Genomic DNA, 23,302 nt, shown 5'->3' with positions numbered 1-23,302 from the left:
TCCCTTGCATTCCTATACACTGATAATGAGAAAATAGAAAGAGAAATTAGGGAAACATCCCATTCACCATTGCAATGAAAAGAATAAAATACTTAGGAATATATCTACCTAAAGAAACTAAAGACCTATATTTAGAAAACTATAAAACACTCGTGAAAGAAAACAAGGAGGACACTAATAGATGGAGAAATATACCATGCTCATGGATCGGAAGAATCAATATGGTGAAAATGAGTATACTATCCAAAGCAATCTATAGATTAAATGCAATCCCTATCAAGCTACCAATGGTATTTTTCACAGAGCTAGAACAAATAATTTCACAATTTGTATGGAAATATAAAAAATCCTCGAATAGCCAAAGCAATCTTGAGAAAGAAGAATGGAACTGGAGGAATCAACCTACCTGACTTAAGGCTCTACTACAAAGCCACAGTCATCAAGACAGTATGGTACTGGCACAAAGACAGAAATATATATCAATGGAATAAAATAGAAAGCCCAGAGATAAATCCACGCACCTATGGACACCTTATCTTTGACAAAGGAGGCAAGAATATACAATGGATTAAAGACAATCTCTTTAACAAGTGGTGCTGGGAAAACTGCTGAACCACTTGTAAAAGAATGAAACTAGAACACTTTCTAACACCATACACAAAAATAAACTTAAAATGGATTAAAGATCTAAACGTAAGACCAGAAACTATAAAGCTCCTAGAGGAGAACATAGGTGAGTTTTTTTCTTATGTCCACCTGCAGTGTATTGTTCTGTAAAGTATCAGGTTGTCAGCTTTGGTTGAATGACCCAGCTCCATAAGTATAGCCTTAATAGTATAGTATAGGCTTAATAAACTAAAGAAACTAAACTAAAGGAACATGCTGGCCACAGCCAGGAGGATTTTATAGAACCATTCCTGCTTGGGAGAGCATAATTGGGATTTGAATTAATTATAATCCAGAAAGTTGTCTTAGCCCAAGGCATATGACCTCTGAGACCCCAAATGCCAAAATCATAACTATGTAAAAATGATCCATATAATAACAGAACACATAAGCTGAATTGAATTTCATGCCATGATGTTTCCTAAAATGCACTGTCAAAAGAATTGTTGTGTACCAGTTCCTGCTGATATATAAATGACCATATTTAAATCTAATTACAGTAACCCTCCGGAAGTGAAAGGCTAACTTGTTCAGAAACTGATTTAGGGCTCAGTGACACCAGGGAGTCTGCAGCCCTGTTGCTGCAAGTGAGCAGAAAGTTTGTGAACATTAACACACATTACAAAGTCCATATTTCCAACAAAACATTTTGCAGAGAATAAAATGGAAATTCAAGAAACATGTACACATTTACTGAATATTTTTATTAATATTAGCATGATATGAAAGAATACATTTCACATATATAGTACAAAGCATAACCAAATAAATTCTATTTTAGCCCTTCTAGTTAAAAAAAAAAAAAAAGTCATGCTTAGTCTCTGCAGGTGGGGTATGCTGGAAGTGCCAGGGTATCAAGGCCACCAGGAACTTTTCTCCCTTGAAATCAGTGACTTTAAGAAACTTTATATGTATACACATATGTAGATATTTGTATGAAGCTCTTACTACAGAAGTGATGCATACTTATTGTTGAAAATCACAACTATAGATTAAAAGGAGACAATAACCTTCGATAATCCCCCCACTTAGGGATTATCCCCAACTATTTCAGGTTGGTACCCTGCAAACCAGACCTGAAGACAGAATGCAGCGCCTGGAGTTTCTGCGGGAGTGCTCGTGGGAGAAACCTGTGCGTGACGGAGGCCGCAGGACAGGGCTGGGGTGGGGGCTGTCTGCTGCATGGGGCATGCAGTCTTCAACTGGTCCTCTGAGACGGTCCGGAAGTGGAGTAGCCCTTCGGGGTTGTTCCCCAGCTAGACGGAGGGGTTGGGTCTTTGTTCTCCTGGTTGACCGTTAATAGGACACAGCCTGCCCCTGGAGAGAGGGTGCAGCCTCAGGCCCGGGCCAGGTTCAGGGAGGACCTAGCCGTGCCCTGACGCTGTCAGCGCTGGACCATCCTGGCAGCCTGGAGACGAAGGCTTCTGTGCTGTGGTTCTGTGGGCAGGTACGGTTGGGGTCGTGGTAGCTTGATGGGAGATGGATCTTGTCAGGATGCCACAGTATTCACTGAAATTTAGCTCTTGCATAGCTTAGATCAACTTGCTTAATAGGCTCAAGTTACTTCATGTGGGAACAACTTCTCCCGTACCCTGACTGGTCTCTTTTTCTGAGGAAAATGCGGAGTAACTAGGCCTATGGTGGCAGCTGTCCTTGGGGTCACAGCTGATGCTTATAAGCTCTCTCTCCCATTATCCATTCTAGATTTGCCTTGTTCTTGGGGGTTGTTCGTAGGAGTCTTGGGATCCTGGCCGTTATGCCCTTTTCTCGCTGTGACTGCTGCCCTTATCTATTTTCTTTTATAATTTGGCAGAGAAATACTAAACAATTATCTAGTGGGTCATGTGGGTACCAAACATATTCGTTCCTCCTCCTGTTGTGTAAGAGCAAGCCTTCCTTCTGATACTCTGGGTTGGTTACTTCTGCAGGATTGTAACTTCTTACCTTGACTATTGGTCTCTTGGGAAATAGAATTTCTAATGTGAAATATCAGAGTATTAGTTAATACTTCACTATTCTGTAATAGTTAAATAAATCCCCAGTATACCCCAAGAAAGAAGTCTGTTTTTACAAGAAGTTAATTTGGCCAGCATGAAAATGGGAAAGTAAACTTCACAGAAAATGGTTCTTATGATTTAGGCAATCACAAATGAATGATTAACAGGCTTAAATATCACTGATGATTATGACTCTGTTGTATATCAAGCTTGTTCAGGGCAGGTAAGAGAGCACTTAAAGGATCGTGCTGAAACAAGCAGATTGCAGCAAATGCCCTTTGGTTACCTTTGCAATCAAAAGCTCATTCACCTTGGCCTTTTTTTTCCCCCCTCACATAAGAGATTAAAACAAAAGATTTATTATGGATTTCTGTTTAACTGGGGTGTACAGCTTCCCAGGTGGTGCAATGGTAAAGAACCTGCCTGCCAGTGCAGGAGACACAGGTTCTGGGTTGAGAAAATCCCCTGGAGGAGGAAATGGCAACCCACTGCAGCATTCTTGCCTGGAAAATCCCATAAACAGGGGAGCCTGTCGGGCTACAGTCCACGGGGTCGCAAAGAGTCAGACACAACTGAGTAGACATGCAGGGAGGTAATATGGAGGAAGGAGGAAAGAGGTTTGAATGGAGAAAGAGGGATAGACAACCTACATTCCAATCATCCATGAGAAAAACTCCCAGCTCAGCTGTTTTAGATCGCTAGCCACTTCTGCGATTGTAGAAGCTCATGACTCTTCTCTCTGGACAGAGTAAGATGCATGTTTGTAGGCCAAAAATGATTTCACTGATGAGATGTACGCTGCAATTGCCATTGATCTGTGGACCAGGGCTCATGCAGAAAGGCTGAAAGTGGCCTCTCAGATACTGGAGATTGGCCAGTGGGGTCCCTTCTCCTGTGACAGCATAGCAGGGACTTTGAAGTCAGACCTGAGTTCATTTTCTAGCTGTGCCACTTGCAAGGTATGTGTATTTGAGCAGGTAACCCTTCTCTGCCTTGTTTTCATGTCTGAGAACTGGGAACCCAGATATCTACTTAATGAGAGGGTTGTAAGGATAAAATGAGTTCATGTATGGAAAGGGCCTGCCACATAGTTCCTGCTCAATAAACATTCACCTCCTTCCCTCCACTCTGCTAGGAGACCTTTCTGTGACTCTGAGAATTGTCCTCTGGTAGCTCTTTTCTATAGAAAAGGCCTCTTTGGTGTGAAATCCCCTGCCATTTGTGCCCAGGACACAGGCTTCACAGCTCTTCTAAGGGGCAGGGCTCTGGCCAGAAAAATAGTTCACTCGCTCAGTGCAGCAGGGTGGTCCTGAGGGCCTTGAGCCTTGCCAGGGTGGAGCCCTGTATCCCTGCGGAGCGGGGACTGCCCTGTCCTCATCTGGAGTTTGCCCTGGGTTAAGAGGCTCCAAACTAGTGCAGCAGGAGAGGCCTAAGGCTGAGCAGGGGACCAGCCATCCCCTGGATTTCGGCTTCGGATGAAAGCACCACTAGCTTCACCTCCTTTTCTGAATCTCCTTTGAAATGCTTTCTCTCTGATGGACTTGGGACAGACTGCATGCTCAGGGATGCTTTTTGCCTGAGCCTTCTGCCAGGGCCTTTTTCAAAGCTGGACTGATCCTTGGTTCTAATAATGCAAAGTGATTGTCAGACCTCTGGGGTGGCAGCTGGCAGGAAACTTTGCCCTTCCAAGTTACTCCTGGATGTTGATCCAAGCCATCAGGATATATGTAGATGATGAATCAGGAAGAGCACCTTTGCCCTCTTCTCCCAGATCTAGAAACAGTGTGGGGAATTACCAGGAAGCAGTATCTGTGCCATATGAAATGTCAGCCCTCCCTTTTCCCCTGTCAGTCACATCCAAGTTTTCTTTGTTCCAACTGTGAGAAGGACTTAGTCTCATCATCTTGACCTTATGCAGTCAAGTGTTCTCCAAGGAGATGATCCATGGGGAGGGGTGGGAGGGCTGATAATGGAGGTAATCTTTCAAAGTGCTATTTAAGCAATTGTAGATCATCAGGAGGAGAGGAAATTCTGGAGACCATCATGACCATCCTACTTCTGCCCTGCTGAAACTCAATCCAAACTGTCAGTGTTCTGACCTCTCTTCCCTACATAGATGGAATATGTTGTGCTTTTGTTGAGATGAAAGATCTGCATAGTTAGAGGGCAAACCGTTTTCAGTGAGTTTGCTGTTTCAAATTTCTCTTGAATGGAAATGTAACTTTATTTTTTTTTTTTTTGGAAATGTAACTTTAATCATTGCTTAAGTGATTTTGTGTGGAAGTATTTTATTTCTCTTTAATCTTGGGATTGTTAGCAGAAGAAAAGAGCAGTGTCTTAGATTGGTGGTTCTCAGACTTCATCAGAATAAAATGGAAGGCTCATGAAAACTCAGATTGCTCAGCCTGACCCTTAGAACATCAGGCATTGGGCTCAAGAATTTGCAGTTTCAACAGGTGACGCTGGTCTGCTGGCTCAGGAGCACACTTTGCAGATTACAGATTTATATAACAGCCTGACCATCTGGAACCTTAGAGAGTGGCATCATTTTGTAATGCAAACTGGGCCAGATTTGATATAGATTCAGATGAAAACTTTGCAAGTTGTAAGAGTTGAAAGATGGTAACGATAACCCTGTATGCGAGACAGCAAAAGAGACACAGATGTATAGAACAGTCTTTTGGACTCTGTGGGAGAGGGAGAGGGTGGGATGATTTGAGAGAATGGCATTGAAACATGTATAATATCATATAAGAAACGAATCGCCAGTCCAAGTTTGATGCAGGATACAGGAAGCTGGGGGCTGGTGCACTGGGATGACCCAGAGAGATGGTACGGGGAGGGAGGTGAGAGGGGGGTTCAGGATGGGGAGCACGTGTACACCTGTGGTGTATTCATGTTGATGTATGGCAAAACCAATACAACATTGTAAAGTAATTAACCTCCAATTAAAATAAATATATTTAAATAAATAAATAAAAATTAAAAAAAAAAAAAAGAGTTGAAACAACTGAGTCTCAGAAACTCAAGTTTCAGCTTCTGAAAATCAGGAATGAAAGCAACGCCTGCATCTCAGAACTGCTCTGAAAATGAGACTAGGTCACGCACGTGAAGGAGCCTGGAATATGGCAAAGCACAACCTGAGTTCCCTTCATCCTAGGTGCACTTCCGTTTTTCTTTAGTTTATTTGTTTGTGGCTGTGCTGGGTCTTCATAGCTGTGTTCCGCCTAGGCTTTCTCTCTGCGGGGCTCGGGCTCCTTGTGCCGGCTTCTCTTGTTGAAGCGCTGGCTCCAGAGCACGGGCTCAGTAGTTGTGGTGCATGGGCTTAGTTGCCCGTGAAGTCTTCCTTGATCAGGGATTGAACGTGTGTCCCCTGCATCGGTAGTCGGATTCTTAACCCCTGGATCACCAGGGAAGTCCCCTAGATGTATAGTCAACTTTTATCTTAAGAATAAAATCTTTTAACATCTGGGATAGAAGTCTTTCATTGTTATCATCATCATAATAAAAGTAACAGTAATGGAAGTTTGCTGCTGCTGCTGCTAAGTTGCTTCAGCCGTGTCCGACTCTGTGCAACCGCATAGACGGCAGCCCGCCAGGCTCCCCAATCCCTGGGATTCTCCAGGCAAGAACACTGGAGTGGGTTTCCATTTCCTTCTCCAATGCATTAAAGTGAAAATTGAAAGTGAAGTTGCTTCAGTCGTGTCCGACTCTTAGCTACACCATGGACTGCAGCCTACCAGGCTCCTCCATGTATGGGATTTTCCTGGCAAGAGTACTGGAGTGGGGTGCCATTGCCTCCTAATCTACTATTTATTGTACTTTCTTGGAGAAGGCAATGGCACCCCACTCCAGTACTCTTGCCTGGAAAATCCCATGGATGGAGGGGCCTGGTGGGCTACAGTCCATGGGGTCACTAAGAGTCAGACATGACTGAGCGACTTCACTTTCACTTTTCACTTTGATGCATTGGAGAAGGAAATGGCAACCCACTCCAGTGTTCTTGCCTGGAGAGTCCCAGGGATGGGGGAGCCTGGTGGGCTGCCGTCTATGGGCCTGCACAGAGTTGGACACAACTGAAGCGACTTAGCAGCAGCAGCAGCAGCAGCATTGTACTTTCTATATGGGGGACTTAACACATTTTTCAGAAACTTCATAAAATCTACTTTGTCACATAAACTCCTTACCTATTTTAAATGTTTTTAAGGCCTTAGGGCAGGGCAGCCCCCTTGGATTTGTGAAGCCCCTGTCTATATGCACAATTTGAATTAAAAATGTGGTACACTCATACCATGGAATGTTATTTAGAGCTAAAAATAAATAGACTGGGAAATTAAGAAGAGACAGAAAAAACTTGGATGCATGTTACTAAGTGGAAGAAGCCAGTATGTGAAGGCTACATAATGTATGGTTCCAACCAGGTGATATTCTGGAAAAGGCAAAACTGTGGAGACCGTAAAAAAGTCAGTGGTTGCCAGGGCTGAGGGAGAGGAGAGGACTGACTAGGTAGAGCACACAGGGTTTTTAGGGCAGTGGAATATGTATGATTTTATAGTGATACAAGCAGGGAGTGTATATGAAGTCTCCATAATTTCCTGTCAATTTTGCTGTGAACCTCAGACACTCTGAAAGAAGTGTCTGTAAATTGGAAAAAAAAAAAAAAAGTGGTGTCAGATGTTAGGGGTGATGACAAGGTAAAAGAGGATTTTCAGGGCAATGAAATTACTGTTTGATACTGTAATTATAGATACCTGTTATTATACATTTGTCCAAACCCATAGAATGTATCACACCAAGAGAGAACCCTGGGGCTTCCCTGGTGGCTCAGACAGTAAAAAACTGCTTGCAATGCAGGAGACCCAGGTTCAACCCTTGGGGCAGGAAGATCCCCTGGGGAAGGGAATGGCAACCCACTCCAATATTCTTGCCTGGAAAATCCCATGGGCTGAGAAGCCTGAAAGGCTACATACAGTCCATGGGGTCACAAAGAGTAGGACATGACTGAGCAACTAACACTTTCACTTTCAAGAGTGAACCCTAATGTAAACTTTGGACTTTAGGTGGCAATGATGTGTCCGTGTTGATTCATCAACTGTAAAAAAATATATCACTAAGGAATGTTGATAGTGGGGGACTGTGCCTGTGCAGGTACGGGGTATCTGGGGACTCTGTACTTTGTTTTCAGTTTTGTCATGAACCCAAAACTCTATTTCCTTTGTGTGTGTGTGTCTGTGTGTGTGTGTGTATGTTTTGCTGACATATAGTTGCTGTATAATATTATATAAATTACAGATGTATAATATAGATGTATGTATAGATGATTCATCTCACACACTAGTAAAGTAATGCTCAAAATTCTCCAAGCCAGGCGTCAGCAATACGTGAACCGTGAACTTTCAGATGTTCAAGCTGGTTTTAGAAAAGGCAGAGGAACCAGAGATCAAATTGCCAACATCTGCTGGATCATGGAAAAAGCAAGAAAGTTCCAGAAAAACATCTATTTCTGCTTTATTGACTATGCCAAAGCCTTTGACTGTGTGGATCACAATAAACTGTGGGAAATTCTGAAAGAGATGGGAATACCAGACCACTTGACCTGCCTCTTGAGAAACCTATATGCAGGTCAGGAAGCAAGTTAGAACTGGTCATGGAATAACAGACTGGTTCCAAATAGGAAAAGGAGTACATCAAGGCTGTATATTGTCTGTCACCCTGCGTATTTAACTTATATGCAGAGTACATCATGAGAAACGCTAGGCTGGATGAAGCACAAGCTGGAATCAAGATTGCTGGGAGAAATATCAATAACCGCAGATATGCAGATGACACCACACTTATGGCAGAAAGTGAAGAGGAACTAAAAAGCCTCTTGATGAAAGTGAAAGAGGAGAGTGAAAAAATTGGTTTAAAGCTCAACATTCAGAAAATGAAGATCATGGCATGTGGTCCCATCACTTCATGGGAAATAGATGGGGAAACAGTGGAAACAGTGTCAGACTTTATTTTTGGGGGCTCCAAAATCACTGCAGATGGTGACTGCAGCCATGAAATTGAAAGACACTTACTCCTTGGAAGAAAAGTTACAACCAACCTAGATAGCATATTGAAAAGCAGAGACATTACTTTACCAACAAAAGTCCAGCTAGTCAAGGTTATGGTTTTTCCAGTGGTCATGTATGGATGTGTGAGTTGGACTGTGAAGAAAGCTGAGCACCGAAGAATTGATACTTTTAAACTGTGGTGTTGGAGAAGACTCTTGAGAATCCCTTGGACTGTAAGGAGATCCAACCAGTCCATTCTGAAGGAGATCAGCCCTGGGATTTCTTTGGAGGGAATGATGCTAAAGCTGAAACTCCAGTACTTTGGCCACCTCATGCGAAGAGTTGGCTCATTGGAAAAGACTCTGATGCTGGGAGGGATTGGGGGCAGGAGCAGAAGGGGATGACAGAGGATGAGATGGCTGGATGGCATCACTGACTCGATGGACGTGAGTCTGAGTGAACTCTGGGAGTTGATGACAGACAGGGAGGCCTGGCGTGCTGCGATTCATGGAGTTGCAAAGAGAAGGACAGGACTGAGCGAGTGAACTGAACTGAATTGAACTGATGGATGATTCACAGTTTTCAAAGTTTATGTTCCATTTGTAGTTATTATCCCTGTGTTGCACAAAAGTTATTACTGCGGTTTATGTCAAAGAGTGTTCTGTTTGTGTTTTCCTCTGCTAGCTCGGTATAGTATCTAGTCTTACAGTGAGTTCTTGTGGCTTCTTTTATACCTTATAGTTTGTGCCTCATACTCCACCACCCCACCTCTCTCCCCCTTCCTGCCAGTAACCACTGGTTTCTTCTTTTTATCTGTAGGTGTCTTTTTTGTTAAATTCACTAGTTTGTTGTATTTTTTAGATTCTACATAAAAGTGATAGCATATAGTATGTCTTACTCTGTCTGACTTATTTCACTTAGCATAATGCCCTTCAAGTCCATCCAAAGAAAGAAAGAAAAGAGTGAAGTCGCTCAGTCGTGCCCGACTCTTTGCGACCCCATGGATAATAGCCTGCACCAAGCTCATCCATCCATGGGATTTTTAAGGCAAGAAGTACTAGAGTGGGTTGCCATTTCCTTCTCCAGGAATCTTCCCAACCCAGGGATTGAACCCAGGTCTCTCACATTGTAGACAGACACTTTACCATCTGAGCCACCAGGGAAGTCCATCCATGTTGCTGCAAATGGCAAAATTTCATTCTTTTTTTATAGCTGAGTAATATTCCAGTGTGTGTGTGTATGCGCGTGCCGGGGTCCAGCCCCGGCTGATCCAGGGTATTCGAAGGAGAGACGGCATCGGCGATCATCAGGAAACAATAGATCAATTAAGCGTTAATTAAAGATATAAAGAGTGGTTAAATAAGGATAGCTCAGTGAGGAAATTCAGTGGAGAAAAGCGGCTGAAATAAGGATAGCTCAGTGAGGAAATTCAGTGGAGAAAAGAGGCTGAAATAATTCAGCCAGAAGGTGAGAGAAAGAACGACATGGGGAGACCAAGTTTCGGTGAACAAGGCCCGCACTTTATTTTCCAAAGTAGTTTTTAATCCTTAAATTATGCATAGAGGATAATGGGGGAAGGGGTAGAGTCATGCAGTAAGCCAGGCTTTCTTCCTGCAAACTTATCATATGCAATAGTTTAGGTGATTTGCATCATCTTCTGGCCTGGAGGCCTGTTAACATTTTAAGACCCTTTCTTCAGAAAACTTATTTTTCTCTAAAGGTGATTAGTCAGGCGCCACCCTCCAAAAGCATTAAAGTTGCATTCCTATAGGGCAAAGGTGTGGTGGGCTACAACACACCTTTATATATATAAAAAAGAATTAACTCAGAGGTCCAAGGTTACAAACATTAAAGCTACTACTTAGACCAATTATATTAATCAATACACTGCCAGGGACACAGCACGTAAGGGATATGGAGACTTAGCAGCAAACATTGGCCCAACAAGTGAAAAACCCTTCACCAATACAATTTCTAATCAATCTTTTAACTGCTCAAAGGACTCTGTATTTAGACAGTTTAGAACATCTCATGCCTCTCACAGTTGGGAGGCTCTGAGCAATCACATGTGGCCGGAAAAACCTATTCAGGCAGGCTAGAGGACTTCCAAAGGAGTTTGTAGGTTGAAACACTATCACACCCAGGAACTTTATTAACTGGAGCTATAAGTTAACTCTTTTTTCAGAGAGAGGTAGTGGGGGACAGCCCCCCCATAAAGTCAGAGGTGTAGGTGAGAGCACAAAGCAGAAAGTAGGCAGACTCTGGTTTTGGGGGTAGATACTCAAGAATTTCCAGGGGAACTCCTGAGGCTCGATCCTACCTTTGCGTATGCCGAGCCTCCTTCCTCATGACCTTTGCCACGGGCGGAGTTCCTCACACTGGCTCCTGGCAGTGATAGATTTCCAGTTGAGCTATTCCAGATCCTGAAAGATTATGCTGTGAAAGTGCTGCACTCAATATGCAATATGCCGGGAGATGGCTCCCGGCAATGGCATGCGTGCGCATGCATGCACTGGCTCAGTTGTGTCCAACTCTTCGTGACCCCATGGCCTATAGCCTGCCAGGCTCCTCTGTCCATGGAGTTTTCTAGACAAGAATACTGGAGTGGGTCGCCATTTCCTTCTTCAGGGGATCTTCCTGATCCTGGGATTCAACCCATGTCTCTCGTGTGTCCTACATTGGCAGGCAGGTTCTTTACCAACTGAACCACCAGGGCCCCAGATTCTATTGTATCTATTTATCTATGTGTGTGGGTGTGTATATAAAATATATACCATATATACCACCTTTATCAGTTGATCTGTTTATGGACAGATTGCTTCCATATCTTGGTAATTATAAATAATGCTCCTGTGAACTATGAATGCTACTATTGCAGTGTGTGTATCTTTTTAAATTATTATTATTATTTTGGATAAATACCCAGGAGTGGAATTGCTGGGTCATATGGTGCTCTATTGTTAGCTTTTTGAGAAGCCTCCATACTGTTTTGGAGTACAACAGTACACAAGGCTTTTCTTCTCTCCATATCCTTGCCAGCGTGTCATTTCTGTTCTTTTTGAAGTTAGCCGTTCTGACAGGTGTGAAGTGATATCTCATTGTGGGTTTGATTTACATTTCCCTCATGATTAGTGATGTTGAGCATCTTTTCATGTGCCTTTTGACCATCTGCATTTCATCTTTCAAAAAATGTCTGTTTAGGTCTTATGCCCATTTTTTAAATGGATTGTTTGCCTTTTTTTTTTTATGTTGAGTTGTATGAACTGTTTATATATGTCGGGTATTGATCCCTTATTGATCATATCATTTGCAAATGCTTTTTCCCATTCAGTAGGTTGTCTTTTCATTTTCTCAATGCTTTCCTTTGTCGTACCAAAGCTTTTAAGTTTAATTAAGTCCCATTTGTTCATTTTTGCTTTGATTTCCTTTACTCTGGGAGATAGATATAAAAAAACTATTGCTGCGATTTATGTCAAAGAGTATTCTGCTTATGTTTTCCTCTCGTAGTTTTATAGCATCCAGTCGTACATTTAGTTCTTTAATTCATTTTGAGTTTGTTTTTGTATCTGGTATTAGAGAATGTTCTGACTTCATTATTCTACGTGTGGCTGTCCAGTGTTCCCGGCACCACTTACTGGAGGGACAGTCTTCTCTCCATTGTATGTTCTTGGCTTGTTTGTTGTAGATTAATAGCCCATTATTTCTGGGCTCTCTCTTCTGTCCCATTGATCTGTGTGTCTTTTCTGTGCCAGAACCATTCTGGGTGTTTTGGGTTTTTTCCCCCAACTTTTAAAAATTGGAATATAATTGATTTACACTATTGTGTTAGTTTCAGGTGTACAGCAAAGTGATTCAGTTCTGCACATACATGCATCTATTTATTTCAGATTCTTTTCTCTTACAGGTTATTACAAAGTGTTGAGTATAGTTCCCTGTGCTATACAGCAGATCTTTGTTGGTTACTTATTTTAAATCCAGTAGGGTGTATATGTTAATCCCATGTGGGTGTTAACTCTTCACCAGTGTTCAGTAGAATTCTCCTGTGAAGACATCTAGTCCTGGATTTTTGTTCGTGGAGAGTTTCTAAATTACAGATTCAATTTCAGTATGGATAATTTGTCTCTCAGGGAGGCCTAGCATGCTGCAGTCCATGGGGTCACAAAGAGTTGGACACGACTGAGCGACTGTACAGAACTGAATTGGTATCTTCATATTTTTTTTCTTCCTGGTTCAGTCTTAGGAGATTGTACCTAAGATTTTTTTTTTTTTTTTAAGAAAAGAATAGTCCCTTTTTTCTAGGTTGTAAATCTTCTTGGCATATATTTGCTCATATACCTTGGGAGCCTTTGTATTTTTGTGGTGTCAGTTTAACTTCTTCTTTTTCCTTTCTGATTTTATTGATCTGGCCCCTCTCTCTGAGGAGTCATTTTCTTTTTTTAATATCTTTTTAAAGAACCAGGATTTGGTGTCAGTCATCTTTTCTATTGTTTTTTCTTTAGTCTGTGTCTCACTTATTTCTGTTTTGATCTTTATGATTTCTTTCCTTCTACCAACTTTGGGTTTTGCTTGTTCTTTTTTCTCTATTTTACGTTGTTCATTGATAGTTTTTGTGTTTGGTGACGTAAGCGTTTATCACTATAAACTTCCCTCTTAGAACTGCTTTTGCTGCATCCATTGGTTTTGGACTGTTGAGTTTTCATTTCCACTTGTCTGTAGGTATTTTTTAATTTCCTTTGTGCTTTCTTCAGTGACCATTGTTTGCTTAGAGACATATTGTTTAGTATCTATGTGTTTGTGGGGTTTTTTTTTTCAGTTTTTTTTTTTTCATGTAATTGATTTCTAGTCTCATAGTGTTGTGAACAGACAAAAAAAAATGCTTGATATGATTTCAGTTTTCCTCGGTTTTACTGAGGCTTCTTTTATAGCCCAGCTAGTGATCTGTGCTGGGGAATTTCCATGTGCACTTGAAGAGTGTCTATTCAGTTGCTTTCAGGTGGAATGCTCTCTATAAATCAGTTAGGTTCATTGGGTGTCTTTTAAGTTCATGATGTACGTTTTAAGGTCTGTGTTTCCATATTGCTTTCCTGTCTGGATGATCTGTCCGTTGATATACATGGAGTGTTAATGTCCCCTACTATTATCGTATGTTCTTAGATTCCACATGTAAGTGATAGCATTCAGTATTTGTCTTTCTCTACCAGACCTATTTCACTAAGCATGACACCCTCCAGGTTCATCCATGTTATTGCACATGGTAAAATGTCATATTTGTATGGCTGAGTTATCTATCGATCTACATATATTCTTTGGAAACATTACCAGAATTACTGAGTTAAAGGGTATGCTTTATCTGGCATAGCACACACACATATACATAGGACTCTCCTGGTGGCTTAGACAGTAAAGCATCTGCCTACAATGCGGGAGACTCAGGTTCAGTCCCTGGGTCAGGAAGATCTCCTGGAGAAGGAAATGGCAGCCCACTGCAGTATTCTTGCCTGGAAAATCCCACAGACAGAGGAACCTGGGGGGCTGCAGTCCATGGAATCGCAAAGAGTCGGACCCGACTGAGCAACTTCACTTTCATTTTCTATTATTGTGTTACTGTCAATTTCTCCTTTATGTCCATTAATATTTTCTTTAGTTATTTAGGTGCTCCTTTCTTGAGTGCACATGAATTTACAATTGTATCTTCTTGGACTGATTCCTTGATCATTATGTACAGTGCTTCTTTGTTATCTTGTAACAGTATTTATTTTGAAGTATATTTTGTTTTATGTAAGTATAGCTACTCTGGTTTTCTGTTGGTTTCTGTTTGCATGTAATACCTTTTTCTATTCCCTCACTTGCAGTCTGTGTATATCTCTAGATCTGAAGGGAGTCTCTTGTAGGCAACATGTCTTGTAGACACAAAAACAAGACTGTCTGTTTAGGCAGTCTGTCGGAGAAGGCAATGGCACCCTACTCCACTACTGTTGCCTGGAAAATCCCATGGACGGAGGAGCCTGGAAGGCTGCAGCCCATGGGGTGGCTGAGGGTCGGACACGACTGAGCGACTTCATTTTCACTTTTCGCTTTCATGCATTAGAGAAGGAAATGGCAACCCACTCCAGTGTTTTTGCCTGGAGAATCCCAGGGATGTGGGAGCCTGGTGGGCTGCCATCTATGGGGTCACACAGAGTCGGACATGACTGAAGTGACTTAGCAGCAGGCAGTCTATGGCTTTTAGTTGGAGCATTTGGTTCATTTACATTTAAAGTGATTATCAATATGTATGTTATTATTGCCATTTTGTTAATTGTTTTAGAGTTGTTTTCGTAGGAATTTTTCCCCCTTTTTATTCCCTCTTGTGATTTGATGAGTACCATTTATTTTGGATTCCTTCTTCTTTTTGTGTGTATATATATTATAGATGTTTGATATGTTTTTGCCATGAAGCTTTTGTATAGCAGCTTTTGTATAGTAGTCTGTATATATACAAAAATTTCATGGTAAACACAAAGTAAACATTTATATATATATATATATATATACACATATACACACAAAAAGAAGGAATCTAAAATAACACTGAAGATAGTCATCTATCAGATCAGATCAGTCGCTCAGTCGTGTCCGACTCTTTGCGACCCCATGAATCGTAGCATGCCAGGCCTCCCTGTCCATCACCAACTCCCGGAGTTCACTCAGACTCATGTCCATCGAGTCAGTGATGCCATCCAGCCATCTCATCCTCTGTCATCCCCTTCTCCTCTTGCCCCCAGTCCCTCCCAGCATCAGAGTCTTTTCCAATGAGTCAACTCTTCGCATGAGGTGGCCAAAGTACTGGAGTTTCAGCTTTAGCATCATTCCTTCCAAAGAAATCCCAGGGCTGATCTCCTTCAGAATGGACTGGCTGGATCTCCTTGCAGTCCAAGGGACTCTCAAGAGTCTTCTCCAACACCACAGTTCAAAAGCATCAATTCTTCGGTGCTCAGCCTTCTTCACAGTCCAACTCTCACATCCATACATGACCCCAGGAAAAACCATAGCCTTGACTAGACGAACCTTTGTTGGCAAAGTAATGTCTCTGCTTTTCAATATGCTATCTAGGTTGGTCATAACTTTCCTTCCAAGGAGTAAGCGTCTTTTAATTTCATGGCTGCAGTCACCATCTGCAGTGATTTTGGAGCCCAGAAAAATAAAGTCTGACACTGTTTCCACTGTTTCCCCATCTATTTCCCATGAAATGATGGGACCAGATGCCATGATCTTCGTTTTCTGAATGTTGAGCTTTAAGCCAACTTTTTCACTCTCCTCTTTCACCTTCATCTATAGTAGTCTATATATATATATATATAGACTTTCTTCACTGATTTCCTTCTAGTGTATTTTTCATTTCTGTTATTGTATTCTTCACCTCTGTTTGGTTGTTCTTTATATTCTGTAGCTCTGTTAAAAACTTATAACTTCTTGCTCTGCCTCCATCCTTCTCCTGAGTTCTTTGATCACCTTTACACCTAAACTCTTTCTTGGGTAGATTGTCTATCTGGACTTCACTTAGTTCTTCTGGGGTTTATTCTTGTTAGTTCATCTGGAACATGGTCCTCTTCTGCCTCATATTTTTCTAAGTGCTTTTTGTATTTTTATGCACGTGGTAGGTGAGTTATGTCTGTTGACCTTGGAGAAGTGTCCCTCTGTAGATATCTGTGCCTCACCACAGCACACTCCCCTCTCACCACACAAGCTGTATGCTCTAGGGGTTCTCTGTAAAAGAGCTGTGAGTCCTACTGTGATGGGGCTGACTACGTGGGTGGTATCGTAGGTTTCTCAGGCCCCTAGCCTGGTTGGTTGTCAGGCCCTGCCCCACGTGGATTCTCCTGACTGTTGGTTAGTGTGGCCTGGTCTCCAGGCTGCAGGCTACAGAACTCTAGGAGGCCCTAGGGCTAGTGGTGGCTCCTAGTAGCAGGATCTGGGTCCAGAATACTCCAGGGTTGGTGCCATCCCACAGCTGGATAATGCCAGCTCCCAGTGGTGGCTCACTAGTAGCAGGATCTGGGTCCAGAATACTCCAGGGTTGGTGCCATCCCACGGGTGGATAATGCCAGCTCCCAGTGGTGGCTCACTAGTAGCAGGATCTGGGTCCAGAATACTCCAGGGGTTGGTGACAAATTACTGGCATAACTGGGTTCTGAAGTCTGGGCTCTCGGGTCCAGGGATCCCAGGGCAGGGGTCAGATCACTGGTGGTGCGGGGGGGACAGCCTCCTGACACATTGGGTATGAGGCTGTGGAGAAGCTGGTGCTGGCCTGCTGTCCCAGGAAGCCTCTGGCCCGTTGTGGGTGGGCTGTGTGAGCACGGTTTTCTTGTGTCTGGTGTCTACCCACTGATGTTTGAGGCTGGTCTAGAAGCCAGTACAGGCTTCTGGAGGGCAGGATTGGGCTTGCCCACTGGTGGGTGGAGCTGGGTCTTGGCAGAAGCTTCTGGGGGACAGGGCCATGTCTAGGGGAGTGTCAAGAGATGGCTGTGGTCTCAGGAAGTCTTTAGGAAACCTGTTTGCTTGATGGATGGGTCTGTGCTTCCACCCTGTTTGGTTGTTTGACCTGAGGCATCCAAGTGCTGGTGCCTAAAGGCTGTTGGATAAGCCCAGGTTTGGGTACTAATGAGCTAGAAGGAGGGTCCCCAAATGGTGGCCACCAGTAGGCATGTCCATGTGATAGAGGGAACCTCTCTGGTATGACTGCTGCCAGGGTCTATGTCCCCATGGTGAGCCTCAGCCACCCCTACCTGTCCAGAGACTTTCCAAGACGAGCAAGGAGGTCTAGCCCTGGATCCCATTAAATTCCTGCTTTTATCTTGGGTCCTGGTGTAAAATTTTATGTGCACCCTGTACGAATGATGTCTCAATTCCTCTCGCCTCCCCCCACCCCGCCCCGCCCCCATCCTGTGGGGCTCTTGAAATTAAGCCCCACTGGCCTTCAATGCTAGATTCTCTAGAATCTCATCTTTCCAGTGCAGGATCCTAGGGTTGGTGAGCCCAAAGTGGGGCTAAGAACTCACTCCTCTGGGACAGCCCTATATTTATTCTTGTTTGTGGGTTGCCCACCTGGGGATAAGGGACTTGGTCATAGATTGTGAGTCCACTTCTCCTACCCACCTTGCTGTGGTTCTTTCTTTTTGTCTTTAGTTGTAGAGGAGCTTTTCTGGTAGGAGCTATCTTTTTCATAGATGATAGCGCTTTAGCTGTGATTTTGGTGTGCTCGTGATAGGCGACCTTAGGGTCTTTCTACTCCACTATACCACTTTCTTGGCCAATCCTTTTCCAACCCAAAACTTTCCTAAAGAACAGTCTTATTAAAAGAGCACACCAAAAACGTATTCAAGAGCCCATGTGAAAGTGGCTGTGTTAGACAGAATAATGGCCCCCAAACATGTCCACATCCTAACCCCTGGAATCTGTGAACATGTCCCTTTATGTGGCTTTGCAGAAGTGGTTGTTAAGCATTTGAAAAAGGAAGTTCATCCTGGATTATTTGGATGGGCCACATGATCATACAGATCCTTAAGAGGGTGACAGGAGTGTTAGAGAAGAAACCGTGAGGATGGAAGCAGGGATAGGTAGGGGGAAGTGTGTGGTGTGTGACTGAGTTGGGAGCTTTGCAGATGTTATGCTGTTGGCTCTGAAGATGGAGAAAGAGGCCATGAACTCATCAGTGCTGGGAGCCTCTGAGAGCTCAGGAAGGCCAGGAAGTGGCCTCTGGATGGAATGTAGCCTTGCTGACACATTTTAGACTTTAGATCACCTGAACAGTAAGCTAATAAATTTGTGTTAAGTCAGTCCATTTGTGGTAGTAATTTGCTGCACCAGCAATAGGAAGCTAACAGATTTTTTTTTCAATGAAAATTTAGGAAATTGAGAAGAGATATTTACTAGTTTATTACCATGTAAAAATCAATCCATAGTGGTAGTGTTCAAGTTCAGGAACCGCTTGTTTGGGTGAATGCTGCAACAGGAGGCTACGGGTGTCACCTGAGGGGTGTTCCTTGCATTTGGAAGCACAAGAGCGAGGAGCCAGTGATGCCTCCCTGCAGCCTCTGTTTAGGGGTTCTGTTGCCTGAATTTTTTGAGGATCTGATCCTACAGTCTTATGGCTTCTGACTTTGTATGGTGTGAATTACTGTTTCCTCGTGTATATTGCGATTATGAGTTTGTCTTTAGGGGTATAAATTGTGTGGAAATTTCATGGGCCTGTTTGAGGATGTGTTCATCCAAAGACATTTTGCCTTTGCTTTCAACAGTTGTTCACAGATATTACCTGCCTGAGACTTCTTGCTTGCTATTTGACTTGGAGAGTCCCGCATCAGCTTCAAATCCCAAATCTGGGTTAATGTGAAGATGGACTCTATGTTATTATTTTTTAACCAGAGCTCAGATTAAGACAGGCAGGCTTCCTTTAGTTGTCCTGTGTCTCTGAATTTCCCCCCACTTTCTACATGTTGAGAGCACAGCTCTTCAGAGTGCTCAGTCTTTCTTGGAGGGCCATTTCCCAGGTGCTCCGCTGACTCTCAAGACCATGTTTCCAGGTCTGATTTAAAACCCCCTCATGATACAGATCTGCAGGTATTCCTGGGCCTGACATAGTATCAGCTCACACACTTACACTGGATTTTTGATTAGCCTTTCTTTGGCCTCTAGAGATTTCTCTTATATTTTCTTAAAAACTCAAGTATACATTTAAAGAACATTTTGCTGGAATATATAATCTATAAAAATATTGAATCATCATATTGTATACCTGACACTGACATAATATTGTAAATCAGCTACGTGTGTATGTTAGTCTGACTCTTTGTGACCCCATAGACTGTAGCCCACCAGGCTCCTCTGTCCATGAGATTCTCCAGGCAAGAATCCTGGAGTGTGTTGCCATTTCCTTCTCCAGGGGATCTTCTCAACCCAGGGATCAAACCCTGGTCTCCTGCATTTCAGGCAGATTCTTTGCCGGGGACCAGCCCCGGCCGATCCAGGGTATTCGAAGCGGGGATGGCGTCGGCGACCTATTTATTTAAATATTTTATCAAAGATATAAAGAGTAATAGGATGAGGATAGCTCAGTAGGAAAATTCAGTGGAGAAAAGAGGCTGAGTAGCTTGGTTTACGCAGGAGACCAGTAAAACTTCGACAAGAAGTTTGCACCACTTACGTAGGCCGCAGGCATCCTTCCGTTCTCCCGAAGGAGAGGAGACACTGAGGCCTCCCCGGTTGGATCTTAGAAGCCCAGGCATAATTAGTAAGCATGGCGGGTTCTGCACTCCAGATGGAGACTCAGCCAGAATTTGGGAGAGAGAGAGACATGGGGAGACCAAGTTTCAGTGAACAAGGCCCAATAAGTGAAAAACCCTTCACCAATACAATTTCTAATCAATCTTTTAACTGCTCAAAAGAATCTGTGTTTAGACAGTTTAGAACATCTCATGCCTCTCACAGTTGGGAGGCTCTGAGCAATCACATGTGGCCGGAAAAACCTATTCAGGCAGGCTAGAGGATTTCCAAAGGAGTTTGTAGGTTAAACACTGTCACACCCAGGAATTATTAACTGGAGCTGTAAGCTAACTCTTTTTCAGAGAGAGGTAGTGGGGGACAGCCCCCTGTAAAGTCAGAGGTGTAGGTGAAAGCACAAAGCATAAAGTAGGCAGACTCTGGTTTTGGGGGTAGATGCTCGAGAATTTCCAGGGAGACTCCTGAGGCTTGATCCCGGCTTTGCATATGCCAAGCCTCCTTCCTCATGACCTTTGCCATGGGCGGAGCTCGCTCCCCGCAATACTTTACCGCCTGAGCCACCAGGGAAGCCCCAGATCAACTATACTCCAATTTAAAAGTAAAGCACATTTGCTTTATTTTACACATTTATAAGTATTCATAATATTTATACTTTATAAATATGTTTGTAACCCTCATCATTTAAAAGTATAAATTTTATACAAATTAAGTAAAATTGTGGGAAGCCTTTCGGGTTCTCACATTTGCTGCTTCTAGGTCTTCACACGTTCCTTCAGCCTGGAATACTCTTCCTCCTTTACACTTGGCTAAGCCAGTTGTCACACACTTCAGGAAGCCATCTGTGAACCCTCCACTCCCACACTTGATGCAGACTATTTGCCCTCCTGTGTAGCTTCTGCTGGACTAGATGCTTTGTGAGACAATGTGTATTAGTTTACCTGAGCCTGATACTTAGGAAAGAATCAAGTATTTAGAAATGAATCAACATCTTCTGTTGACTTTTGTTGGGCATTGTTATTTTTAAATGTAAGTCTTATCTTCTCCATGAGATCATTGACCTCTAGCTAGCCTTTTATGAATTTCCCTTGGCTCCTAGCAAAATGGTGAAAATCCCAATGAGAGTAACTCCACCAGTGGTTATCAGTTTATTAGTGAAAGCCTGGTGACTTCCTGTTCACAATAGAAAACAAATATTCTTTCCCGAAATTGTTCTATTCAGTTTATTTTTCCATCTTAAAACTTAGCTCTTGTCTGAGAATTTCTAAAACTGCTGTATTGATCTTTGTGTTGCCCTTCACTAGAATTACCTTATCCTTTCTTTATAAGATCCGATTTTACGTCAAAGGGAATTGGATGAAAATTTGTTCTTTCACTGTTGGGTACCTTGCAAGTATTAACAGAAACAGAATGCAAGAGATGTTGGTGGGAGGGCTGTGTGATCCAGGCAGCTGTTCTTTAGGGCCGGGAGAATCAAGTATGCTTGAAGGCCTTATGCATGGAGCCAGAGTAGAAGAAGAGAAACAGAGGTTGAAGAAAGAGAGGACATGATGATGGGACACGGCCCTGCCTTCATACACTCCCCCAAGAAGTCCATTACTTATTCTGATAGACTTGGTAGAGCACCCTTAGTAAATACTTCTGTTAGCTTTTCTGGAGAGAGAGCAGCTGTAGCCAAGGTCGCCATTGAGCATGTTTTATGCTTTTCCTCCCTGTCAAGGCATATCAGCACGATCAGAGAATCCCTACCTTTCAGAGAGCTGGTTGGTGAAGGGGGAAGCTCGTGACTTACAGCAATATTCTGGATTGATGTTGTATAAAGCCTAGAAAATGCTCCTGTTGGGTAAGGGAAACAGTGATATGACATGAAACGTGGCTCTAAAAGTATTTAATATAGGGGATATTAAAGTTTAAAGCTGTTGTGGTAGTTCATGTGATAGTTCATTCCTTCCACTTCCTGCCCTTAGCCATGTGCTCTTGTACCTTAAATTCAGATAAAGATGAAGCCTAAAACATAGCATTGGGATTGCTGTTAGACGATTGAGAGTCAACTTAGTTCCTGAATATTTACACACACACATGCCTGCATACATACCTTTAAAAATGAGACAGGCATGCCTTTTAGATTTCTTTTGATTCAAGTAATTATTATTTTGATTCCATTCATAATTCCTGTGGATTTTTATTTTGAAAAAAAAAAAGTGTGGTTAGAAACATAGTTTCTCTCCTGCCAAGGCTGAATGTAACTTAAAATCAGAAAATATTCTCTGCAAATTCAAGGTGTTTCTGTTAATTTTTTTATGTGCCTTAAATGCAGAAAATTACACACTGATATTTGCATATATATAAATATATATATATATATATCAACTATATCCCTGTTTGCTGAGAAGGCAGCACAGCTAATAGCAATGTGGATTTTATACAAGAAGGAATGATGTCACTGTGGATAGACTAATGAGTATCAATTAGAGAGACTTCAGATGATCAATTATTGTTTGCAGAAAATCTTAATCAAATGATCACTGGACAGAAGTAAGCAAATCTTAATTCTTTATTGATTTTTTATCCCATTTGTTTTTCTTTGAAAGTGAAAGTCACCCCAGTCGTGTCGAACTCTTTGTGACCCCATGTACAGTCCATGGAATTCTCCAGGCCAGAATATTGGAATGGGTAGCCTTTCCCTTCTCCAGGGGATCTTCCCAACCCAGGGATCGAATCCAGGTCTCCCACATTGCAGGTGGAGTCTTTACCAGATGAGCCACAGGGAACCCCAAGAATACTGGAGAGGGTAGCCAATCCCTTCAGTGGATCTTCCTGACCCAGGAGTCAAACCAGGGTCCACGGCATTGCAGGCGGATTCTTCACCAACTGAGCTATCAGGGAAGCCCTGTTTTTCTTTAGCGAGTAAAAATATTTTTAAAAGCAGTTTATTCATTGTACCCAGTTAAGATTACTTCTTTAAATACAACTGAAATTATGGTGCTAGCTAGTGGTTAGAAGATCTACAATACTGTTTTACATGAGCTTTCATTTTATTTTTGTCTTTAGCTTTGTGAATTAGGCATAGACTGGATACTCTGTGCTCAACGTGAGAGGGCTTGTCTAGTGGCAAAACTGAATAACGAATCAGAAGTATTGCCTTTAATTATACCTCCATGCCTCTAGACTAGCAGCGCTGAAGCACAGTGGTACCTGGGATTCTGTGATGGCATAGCATTAGCTATTACCAGATGAACCAAAGGAGTATTAACTCTGAAGCCCCAAATAAAGCCACATCTGCAGGACATCTTGTATCTCGTGCTTCTAGATAACCCATTTGATCCACTAAGAGTGGATTCG

General features: G+C 42.6%; 1 long non-coding RNA gene across 2 annotated transcripts in view; it reads left to right on the top strand.

Moving 5' to 3' along the window:
- Positions 1-23,302, top strand: part of LOC133249219 (uncharacterized) — a 56,729-nt gene that overhangs the window by 31,859 nt on the left and 1,568 nt on the right. The window lies entirely within an intron of this gene.

The sequence above is a fragment of the Bos javanicus genome, chromosome 6, assembly GCF_032452875.1.
Source record: "Bos javanicus breed banteng chromosome 6, ARS-OSU_banteng_1.0, whole genome shotgun sequence".
Taxonomy (NCBI): domain Eukaryota; kingdom Metazoa; phylum Chordata; class Mammalia; order Artiodactyla; family Bovidae; genus Bos; species Bos javanicus.
The sequence above is the reverse complement of the archived record's forward strand: the minus strand, read 5'-3'. Positions and strand labels throughout refer to the sequence as shown.